This window comes from Melanaphis sacchari, unplaced genomic scaffold (genome assembly GCF_002803265.2).
Source record: "Melanaphis sacchari strain LSU unplaced genomic scaffold, SCAv2.0 Contig4_pilon_pilon, whole genome shotgun sequence".
Classification (NCBI taxonomy): Eukaryota; Metazoa; Arthropoda; class Insecta; order Hemiptera; family Aphididae; genus Melanaphis; species Melanaphis sacchari.
This window is the reverse complement of record NW_020271335.1, coordinates 6,621,115-6,633,381: the sequence shown is the minus strand read 5'-3', so window position 1 is coordinate 6,633,381 and position 12,267 is coordinate 6,621,115. Positions and strand designations below refer to the sequence as shown.

At 27.0% G+C, this 12,267-nt stretch overlaps 1 long non-coding RNA gene across 1 annotated transcript; it reads left to right on the top strand.

Moving 5' to 3' along the window:
• The first annotated feature begins 4,764 nt into the window (after window positions 1–4,764).
• Window positions 4,765–5,888, top strand: LOC112599148. The gene is made up of 3 exons (XR_003114925.1): window positions 4,765–5,132; window positions 5,397–5,596; window positions 5,806–5,888. It is a non-coding gene; the product is annotated as an uncharacterized LOC112599148 (long non-coding RNA).
• Window positions 5,889–12,267: the final 6,379 nt, after the last annotated feature.

Below are 12,267 nucleotides of genomic sequence, written 5' to 3'. Positions count from 1 at the left end.
ATTACATTAATCGTGAAAAAAAAAAAACGTCACACGGGACACAAGAACACGAGCGATTATTATTGCGTTTCGGGTATAGACCACTGTACGTACGTCGTCGACGACAGTGCGCGCGGAACAAAGGAAAACAGTAAATACACACTGATAGTCGTATGTGTGCGTGCACCACCTCTGCTTCCCCACCACCCGCAGACCACAGGATAGCCGAACGCCACCGCGGTCACGGTTATTATCACACGCGCACGGAACAAAAACAATAATAAAAAACATATGATTTGACCGCCGCCGTCGCCCGACTGCCTAAGGCCAACCCGATCAAAACATTCGTTGTGCGCGCGCACCTTCCTACTCGCAACATTTAATGTATTATTATTTATTATACACATTGTAATCATTGACCATTGTATTGTGTCCTGTCGTTCTGTGTGACTTTGAGTATGTAATAGGTGTTTTAATATTATTATTTTATAGTTTGTACACGTACACCGGTACGGGCGAAACTGCGATGGTCGATGTTTAAGATATCCCGGAGTTATTATTATATTATTAATTTTGCTCATCGTCGTCTAGGGTAGGTAATATCGGTAATATGTAAAACAATAGCCCATAACTTACGCGTCGGTGCACCATTTCAGTATAAAGATTATATTATAATATAAATGGTGGTGGTGGTGAAATATGGACCATAGGGTGCTAACAATTCATTACGTAACTATATATATATGTCTATATATAAAATATATTGTATCATTGTCTATAATATTAAAAATAATATTATTTTTTTCTGCTATAAAAAAATAGTAGGTAACAATTTTATAATTCTACTCCGTCTATCTAAATCTATATACATTATATAAATTACCTATCCGCTATACGGTGTACGTATTATTTTGTACATAAAAAGTGTGCACCCAATACCCAAGTTGTTTTTATCTTTAAAAACCATTAAACATTATTATCGTGACGACGACTGACGAAGGATCGCAATTTTCATAGATTATAGATTATATTTCCAATATGATTTTTAATTTTTTTTTTAATTTCATTAAATAATCTATGAAAATTATTAATACCTAGGAGGGTATATTATCAAGGCATTAATATTTTGATTTTATGTATCAAAATCCTTATGCAATTATTTTATTTTATTACTTTAAATATTTATTTTCATAATCCGCTATATTTTGAATAATAAGTGTAAGTAATAATAAAGATTGTATGGCGAAAGTGATAGAATAAAGATACTTTTCAGTTTTCAGTAAAGATTGAAGACACCTAGACAGTAAGTCAATTGCAATTACAATTATTATAATGTTTAGGTATTCAATTTTAGGTGAGTAGATCCCGGCATCATCGCCTTTTTAATTTTTTTTTGGGGGTTACCAGGAATGTTTGCTGACGAAAGATTTTTACTAAGGGATTTTCATGGTGTTGTATATTTAAGTTATAAATCGTTTGTAAAAGGTTTTTGCTACATCTTGAACAGATTGTAATGATATTTATTATTGTTTAGATCGTTATGTAGAGACTGGTTTGAAACATAAAAGGGTACATTGATTATAGCGCGGAAAGTTGGATTGGAAATACTGTATACCTACGATTTATGCTCGAGATCTTTGCAGAATCCTATAGTTGTACACCGTGCGTTTATATTGTTTTAAAGAATAATTTGTATACTAATATTTTGGTTGGCAATTTTATATAGCTAGAAGTTTGGAGAGAGCGGAGAAAACGAAAATGATTATTTAGGGGTAGGAGTTTATAACGTAAGTGTGGCGACCAGGTAATAGACATTGGTTGATGATGATGTCTAGATAGAGTAAATATGTTATTGGTAATATTTATTCGTTAATGATGATTGGTGGGTACTTTAAAAGGCGCAAAGCAGAATCTGACGCTAAGTTATATTTTTTATTAAAAATTTTTATTTATTTTTTATTTTGACAGATTTTGTATTGAATTTTATTGAAAATTGACTAAAAAATACCTAATTTTATTGCTTTAATATTTTTGTTTTGTTTGAATTGAGATAAATAATAATTGGTTTATTTTTATTTTTTGTATTTTCCATTTATTGTGTATTTAGTTTTGTTAGTTAATAACACAGTTTAAAATCGTTTATTTTCAAAAATTATTAGCCGGCATTGTTAATCATGAGTTATAAATTATAATAAATAATAATGATCAAACAAGACAACGTTATTATAGAATGTTGTTTCCAGAGTAGTGTATAAAATTATAAATTATAAATAATTTCGTTATATTCTATGCCGTAATGGCTGTAACCCATATTCTAATATTGTTTAATCTAAATTCTACCTAACACTTAAGATATCAGAGACACAATGTTGTAGCCAAAAAGTTAGAATAATTTCATATTTTACATTTCTTACAAATTTATAACGAATAATTATTAATATTGTTAATTGTTATACATTTTTAATTTTTAATAGGTTTGTTTCGGATGTTGAAAATGACTCAATTTTAACAAACGAATGCAACCATTTTGTAACCCTTTTATCAAAGGAGATAGAATTTAAGAATACTGAAAATTACTTAGTGCTACATGTATTTATTTAAAAAGAATAATAATTTTAATGAGTTGTTCCCTAATTTATGTATAGTTTTTAGAAAATATCTTTCAGCTGCATTAACAAATTGTTTGAGTGAGAGATCATTTTCAGTTCCTTGTTAAAAGAATAAATAATTATTTAAGATCTACCTCTCTCAGCAATCGGTTAAAATGTTTAGGTTTATTAAACATTGAGAATAATATGTTGAATAATATAGATGTTATAAATTTAATCGGTAATCTTGCTGAAAAAAAGATGTTGATAGATTGATTTTTACATACATTTTAAAATTTAAACACAAATAAATGCCCCATTATATTTTATCTTATAAGTTATTTTAGGTATTCCTACTGTTATTCTCTTTAATATAATTGTTGTTATAATTTATGAATTTCAAATTGGTGTAACTTGCTTATTCCATAAGTGTTATAATTAGGTATTGTATATTTCATATACAGTGAAAACTGTCTAAAGCGGACCCTGAATAAAATGGAAAATTATCCAATACGGAATTTTTCTATGGTCCCGGCACGTTCCTATAGTTTTATATAGACGCCCAACTTCAATAAAACGGAACCTTCATAACACGGAAACGGAACAATTTTGTAAGTCCCATGCAAGTAAAAACCTTGCATAAACCGGAAAAATGATACGGGCGTATCAAATCTAAACCAAAAATAAGATATAAAATATAGATATGCCGATGTACAATGTACATCGTTAAATAGTGATAGATAAAGAAGAAAAAATTGTTCTATAGGTACATATTCGTAAAATATAATATGCACTTAAATTGTAGTATTGTACAATACAATGCATATTAATATATTATCGCATCTTAAACGATACGACATTTCTTCTTTGTAACTGTGAAACAGTCTTACACCAACAGTCGTACGTACACTTTTAATTTTATTTTATTTTCCGTTCATCGCATTAAATATTAAAATGCCAAAATATAAGTGTTTTTCATTAAATGAAAAATATAAACTGATCAAATTTAATGAATTTTAATGAACTATATTATGTATTTAAAACAATAAATTGAGAAATATTCTTTGAAATTTCTTATTCATTTGAATTGAATAATCCGGAATTTTTCCGTTTTATTAAATAAAGCGGAAAACTGCTTAAAGCGGAATTTTTTGTTAGTCCCATGCGATTCCGCTTTAGACAGTTTTCACTGAATTATTATAATACCTGTTGTGATATTTGTAAATCATATAATATACAAGTACAATGGTTTTTATAATATGGGATTATTAACGTCAAAGATTATTGGGCAGAGTACAATAAAATTTTAGGGTATAGGGCCATAGGAGCACAGGTAAAACCATTGCTTCGAGGCTCATTTTTTTTCTAAATCCAACCTGTTTAAATCGTGATAAGTGGTAGATGACTTAATATTTTAAAATTTTAAAATTTTCGGTTTGTTTTCACAAAACTTTCGTTTATAAAAACCAGTCGACTGTTGAATGAGCTAATTAGTAGAGATGTTTGGTAATCACGCCAAGCTTCTAACCAACGGGCATTGCTCGTATCTACTTCTCCCAAGTACTCGAACCCCAATACCGTTTTATGCGCTATAATACACTACAATACTGTCAATACTAAATACTAATTATTATATAATAATGTTTATTAACATCTATATAACTAATATTAAAGTACATAATCATTAATAATCTTAATCTTATTACATTGACCTGATAGTAATAATTAGTAATTTATAATTTAAAGTACCTACTCAGTATATGATTAGCCGTAATCAGCGATCGATGTATTTAACTGATTTTTGATAAATCCTTCATACTAAGTCTTAGTAGATTAATAAAATGATCTCTGACTATATACGAGAACACGTTGCGAGGCATAAAAATGTATAAATATTATAGACAATAGACATATAAATATATTTAAGTGCAATATGTCTATGATAATAATGAGAAGTTTTTGTAAGAATTCTGAAACATAGTTTTGAAAATATAATCTATTGATACGAAATATACGTTTTTGTTTAGACTAAGCTTACATAATAAAATTGCATTACCAATAAGAATAATTATAAACATTCAAATGAGTTTGATTGTGTATATATGAGTACAGACTACAGAGTAGGTATATATTAATACTATATAATATAATATGCTCTATTCCTACATATTTTAATTATGATAATATTACCTATACGGCTATACCTCTATAAATTCTTCTGAAGACAGTTATTATTGATTAAAATGAAATATATCTGGTTTACATTGAACATTACTACACTATATGCGATGTATGCAAATGCAAAAATTTGTTTGGTCGATGGAAAGGAAATGATTACTTACTTTGTGCGCAAGTCCACTGATGCATTCTATTGGTGGACGTCATAAAATATTTCGTATTTGTGTTACTTTTTAATGTTCAGACGACGTTTGATTTCTGCTATAAATTTAAATAACTATCACGATTTTAATCTGTACATGCAGTAGGTAGTAGGTACACTACACAGACACATAGTACACATATGTAAATGTGTATAATAGGCACTAGATAGTATTGTAGAATGTAGTAAGTATATATAAACGTCTTTTATTATATAATAGTATTTTTTTTTTATTATTATGAGACTAAAACGTAGTTGATTTTTTTTTAGTAAATTATAGGTATATGTATTAAAAAATTGATTTCTCTGCAAACAACCAGATGAAAAATAATCAAAGTACTTTATAAATATATCTTTGGGAAGCTCTTAAAGTCTCAATAGATATTACGTATAATAATTAATGAAGCATATAATATATATAAAATAACGGAACTTGGTAATTTGCGCAGGTTGGATGGCGGCGTTGGTAGATACTTCTATACATATATTATAATTAATCAAATATTCAGGTGAATAAAGCGGTTTAGCGAAAGAAATTCTGTTGTGGAACACTGCTATGGAACAGGTGCAGTTGGCTAGATAACCGAGTAATACTAATGATGATAGTCGCTGATGATGAATAAACGGCGATGGAGCAATAATAGGACGGGTAACTTTACTTATTATAAGTTTGAAATTTCAATGTTATCGTCATCATCAGTATAATATTATTATACGTCATATTATTCAAAACATCTGTTCTTGATCAATATGGCTCCCGTCCTACGCATCGTATATTTTTACGTCGTCATTATGTATTATTATAATATTATATTTTATAGTCGTTGTTTATTATATTTATTTTGTTTTTATTTTCAGGGTCATTAAATTAGGGAAACACGATTTTTCGGCATTGGCCATTGTTTCGGAGTCATAGGTACCACTACTACTTTATACTACCTTTACATACTTTCTAAAGTTACTACTAATGTATATAGTATATCATTTATTATTAATATTTCACATTATTAAGTAAAAAAAAAAAAGTAATAATAATACAACTATTGAACTATGATATAAATTGTGTATTTACGTATAATTATGTATACTTATTACGATAATATACCTATCAATAAAATAGTAGGTTACCTACATAATATCGCACTTACAGTTTACATAATATAACCTATATAATATTATAATATACTGTAGAGGAAGGATATTATTGAATACATAATTAATTGTATGATCAAAGGTGGAAATAGAGGGAGCCTATAAGCTCGAAAATATTAAATGAATGTCTTCTCACCAATGTTTTTTTTGTCTAGATTATTTATTGATGGTTACTATTTACATTGATATAAGTATATAACTAAATAAAAACATAGGTAGCTGAAAAATTACATAGTTCATAATATTTGACCTCTATAGTTTGAATGATTATTCATATTATAAAAAAAACAATTGTCAAAAAGTGTTGATAATGCACACATTATTGAAACATTTGTTGAAATAAAAAATAAAATATAAAACTATATTAGTTTTGGTGAATGATGATACATGACGCAATTCTTTCCCCTATTTTTATTTATAATAAACATATTAGCCCCGTGTTTTTGTCTATTTACGTATACGAATTGTACGATGCATATTTAAAAAAATTACATACACTTTATTGAAATAATTTATATCATATATATATATAGGTATATATGTCGTAGGCCATATGGATAATTGGTCTTTTTGCAATAGGATAGCCTGTTAGCGAACTATCTACTTATTATTTTTCAAAATAGCCTGCTGTTTTTCAGGCTCATTTTATACAGACTAACAGCAGTTAGGACTTTTAAGAATTAGGTACAATCATTTTATGGTAATAACCATTTGACTATTGTATTACTATAGTTTTATTTTATATTACTAATCATACGTAACATGTAAACTGAACTAGTATACTATTGTATTATAGGTACATTATTTTCTTTTTGTCTAAAATTTTGCCAATATTATATATTGAATGTCTAATGGTCCACAATTTACCTTTGGAATATTGATTAAAATATTACTGTTAACTTCAATTATTACTTATTTCTTATCGCTTTATCTTTATAATTTTTTCTGCAGTCAATATTCCAAATAGAAATCGTGGACTATTAGACACTCTAAATCTAATATTGGCAAAGTTGTAGACAAAAAGAAAATAATGTATCTATAATACAATAGTATAATAGTTTATAATATGTTACATGTTACATATAGTTAGTAATATAAAATAAAACTAGTAATACAATAATCAATAGTCAAATGGTTATTAAGGCAATGAGCCTGAAAAACGCAGCCTGTTTTGAAAAATAATAAGTAGTTCGCAAACGGGATACTCTATTGCAAAATGCCTAGTCTTTTCGCAAAAAAATTATTATTATTTAATCCATATGGCCTACGACATATATATATATATATATATATATATCAATACCTATAAATTAGTATATAAGTTAATACGATAGTTATGTAGACACATCTCATGAAATACGCATTGCAAACTTACTTATTGTTAAGCGTCTAAAGCCATTATTATAGAACTATAGAAGTATATACTATACATAAGTATTATAGTTATTTTATGACGTACATGTGTATGCACACGCCGTGTACAAACGAACAGTGCCTCTCGTTCGTTTTGCGACGCTAATAATAAAAATTCGACAATAATGATAAACGAGTATATTAATATATTACGTTTACATTACTCCGTGATTACCTAGCGTCGAGTCAGAATAGAATATGTAGAACACGAACAATAATTACTGTACACTGTGCGTCTGCGCAGACGATCTAATTTCAATAGCTAAACAATATTTTAGCAAGAGCGAATTGATCCACATTTTTAATTTTTAATTTTTATCATGATCGTCACGGAATGCGTATGGTACTATGGTCATGCATAATATTATATTTGCATTGTTTATCATGAAAATTATTTTATAATTATTATTAGTATGTTTTGCACTGTTTCATAATAATAAATGTTTTTTTTCTTTTTGAGATTAATAGGTAGGTGTAGTAGTTTATCAGTTCATTACTAATATACACACTACGGTGCAGTGATATTATACAATGTTACACATAAAAACATAAAGTAGGTGTTATTATAATATAAATATATAATCTAGGTCTGGTTGACTATCGAGATATAGCCAATCTAAGTTCAAATTTTATTTTCTAATGTTCAACATTTGTATTGGTAGATAAGTTTCAAAAATCAATTTCATCAAAATGTATAATATATTACTGACTACTGTGGTCCATAAACCATAGATAAGTAACTAAATATGATCAACTAATTAAGTACTAAATAAATAAAATTCAAAACCAAAATCGATCATAAGATTTACTTGAACTATCATACGTGTGGAAATGTCAAATGTGATAGTATTTTTGTATATTTTTATTAGCAATATTAGCTGTACTATAATTATTATTTTATATATCCTATTTATCATAATTAGACGCCTACAGTAAACTACTGAATTACAGTTAATATGCGTCTTTACTAAAATTCACTGTATACCAAATATTATCCATTAAGTGTTAGGCACTCAATATTTCAAAAACTATTAATGCTTTTGAAAATAGTTTTTATTATTTTTTTTTTTAACGTCAACATGCATTTATAATTTTTATTTTTCAAAGCAGAATAATGTTTTGATTAATTCTTCGTATAAAAATTTAGTTTTAAAACTATAGTGTTAATGCGTTATACGTTTAAATTTAGTTTCGATTAGATATGCGGGATATCCATGATCTATTATTATGAGCTATAGAGACATCCCGTAAAACGTTGGTCAACTTCTCAGCTCGTTTAAGATTTAATACTTATACCTAATAAGTAACAACTTTTAAAAATGTTAAGAAATCAAAATACTTTTAATAATATTTTGTTTCAGAATATGAAATTAAAAATATATGTTATCATTCAAAAAATATAAAAACAATAATGATAAAAATAGTGAAACATAATTTTTTTCTAAAAATGTTGTTTTGATTTAAAATTATGTTAAAAGAAATATTTTCAAAACCCTTAGTGTTTTCTGAAACAGTTTGTTATTCCCGTAATGTAGCCGTGTAAGAATAATTTAAACATATATTTTTAGAGATCATACTGTTAAAATATTATATATTATTATTTTTTTTGTAGACAACTTTTGTAATTATATACTTATTTATTTGCTAATAAAATACAAACCATATATGTAGATAAAGTAGATATAAGTACTTATAAGTTATATTATGAAAAAACACACCTATTTACATCTTGTATGACCCAAATAACAGTCAGTAATATATAATTATTGAACATTAATATTTTTATTTTTAAATTACAAACAATTATCTATTTTTAATTGGGCCTTTCTTTTTCTTAAAAAAAAAATAATAATAATAATTTAGATATTTTTCCTATTTAGGTATACAAAATATTTTTTTAATAAGTAACAATAAAAAAAATTATAATTACAATTTATAATATCAATAATAAAGAGAAGTAAATATTTTAACTGAAAAATATCCTTATTTTTCTTGATGTGCTTGCTTGAACGGCAACTGACTATAATTATTTTAAAAGTGTAGAGTTCACTTTTTCTGCACAGTTAATTTGAATTCAGTCAATTCAATAAATTACTGCAGATATATCTTTACAAAAAAACAATTCTGAGCGAAGAAGACGGACAATCTTAACTTAAATTACATTTTAAAATTAAATTATGTACGTGCAGCTATTCGATATTTTTAAATTTCTGTAAGAATAACTTCGGAGGGTCTACATTGCTTGAAGGTTGTTCAAATTTTAGGTATATAGTCATAATTAATAAAAAATCGGAAATGTTATGAAGATTGAAAGTTGAAATAGAAAATAGTTTATAAATTTGCATTGTTTTAAGTAGGTGTTTATTAATAAAAAAAACTGCGTAACATTATCATCTACAATGAAATTTTAATATTTTTGTTGTTCTTGCAAAACGAGACATTTTTTAATTGCATTTTAAATAGTTATAATAGTACCTTATTCCCACCTTCGTATGAATCATAAACTATGTAAATAAATAATAAGCGTATTTATAGATTAAATACTCAGTACTCATAATTTATTATTAAAATTTAGTTATTTTTGATTTATAATATTTTCCATATAAACATGAAATTTATTTTTTGTTTGCAATAGCTAACCTTTGAATTACTGGACTGATTTTAATAAAAACAATATTAATAGATTTGTTGGGATTCGGGGGGTGGAATATACTTCTTTTTATCCTGAAATTCGACCACTATAGAATGGCTTACAGTGTTAATGTGCTTAATGTGTAAGCCTTACACATCATGAATTTTTAAACAAGAAAATACATTATTTTTTTTTTTCTGATTTCCATTGGTTACAAAGAAAAAAATAAATAGTGTTATTATTTAATTGAATTTTCATTAGCAAGAAAGTTCTCTAACATCTTATTCGATCAATATGTAGTGTTTTAGATTATAAGTACTACAATTTACAGAGCCACAGAGGCACAGAGCAAGTTATAAGCATAGTTTATTGTAGATCCAATTCTTGTCATCGAAATATTGAACTATGAAAATAGAAGATATAAATACATACCATGTTTGGAGTATCCTGGCTCTATCTGTTATGTTTTTACATCAACTATTTAAAACAATGTTCTACATTTACAAAATCACTTAATTGAGACACCGTGATAAAAATCAATAGAGCTTTTCAATAGACCAAATATTATGAACGAGATCAAACGGAGTAAGTTGGAATGGGCAAGACACGCAGTTAGGAAGCAAGATTCAATGGTTCAAAGGGTACTCCTAGAAAACCCAAAGAGAAAAAGACCACTGGGTAGACCAAGGCTACGCTGGGAAGATGGAATAAAAAAAGATTTCCTAAGTGCTGGCGGAGCGGAATATGATCACAGGGACTGGAAGGAAGTAGCGGAGAATAGAGAAGAGTGGGAAAGGATTTGTTCTATGGCAAAATGGTCTCAAAGGCCTTAAAAATAAAAAAAAAAAAAAAAAAAAAATACAACTCTAATCAACCGTGATAAAAATCTGTGTTGTTTATATTTGTAATTAATTCTCTCAGATTAAGGTACATCTAAACTTATTGATTCACGAACTGCTAAAATACACTAAGCGCTATATCCAATCCGATGTAGGTCGATTGCCCATCTCAGTCGGATTCAGTGGCAATTAGCAGGATCATTTTATGGAGGGTGATGTAAATATTTCATAACTGTCACAAGTGTAATAAGGAGTAAAACAAACAAATATTTATACCTTATATTCGGCTCATAATTTATAATAATTCATATATTATGTTTATTATTTTTTTTATATCACCTCCATAGTTATGCTAATTGGTCGGATTTTTTCATAAAGCCCAGTATAGATTTACCAACATCGTATAGTGTACACTGACATCGAATTACTCGTGAATTGATGAACATTCAGTTGAAATACATATAAAAAACACGCTTTTTCATTATTTTTTGGGTAAAGTTAGGTTGTACAGATAAATATTAATTGAGTGGTCAAACAATAATTAATTATGAATTATGATAATAAATTCAATTATGAAGGACGTGAAGTGGAATGGTATCCCTCCAATTTTTACTATTCACACTTTCCATCCTTCCACTTATTTTGTTTAAGATAACGCATTCCCCTATAATTATATACGAAGATTATTTATAAGTATTATAGAAGGTACTTATAGGGGTTTAATTCTTGTCCATTTCTGATCACCCCCATGTGTGTAAACTATGGTAATATTTATATAAAAGTACAAAAATTTAGACATCCCTTCACTTCGTCCACTGCAGCTTAAACAATAATTAAAATGAATATCTATTTTGATAGTATTCAAACAGTATTGTGTCTACTTCTTCGTGACGTAGCTACTTACTGGTGATACATATTAACAATTTTAGTAGTAAAATACCAACTTAGCTACTTAAATTGGATTAAAAAAAAATTTTATTCTAATTTTTAGCCATGAATAAAAATGAAAAACATACCTGCACACATTAAAATTCACAGTTTCAAGTTTGTTTCTTATTATTATACTAATATCACCAATCATCAATGTATAATAATATATTAGTATCTATACATAATACATTAAAATACTAAATCATTAAATTAACAAATTAATATAAATAATAATTATAAAGTAAGTAAATTGTACTTGGTTATAATATTATTGAGTTAATTTCTTCCCTTTTTGGAAATTGGCTTTTAAATAGTTGTCCTGAATTTAAAAATTAATTATTGTATTGTAATTTT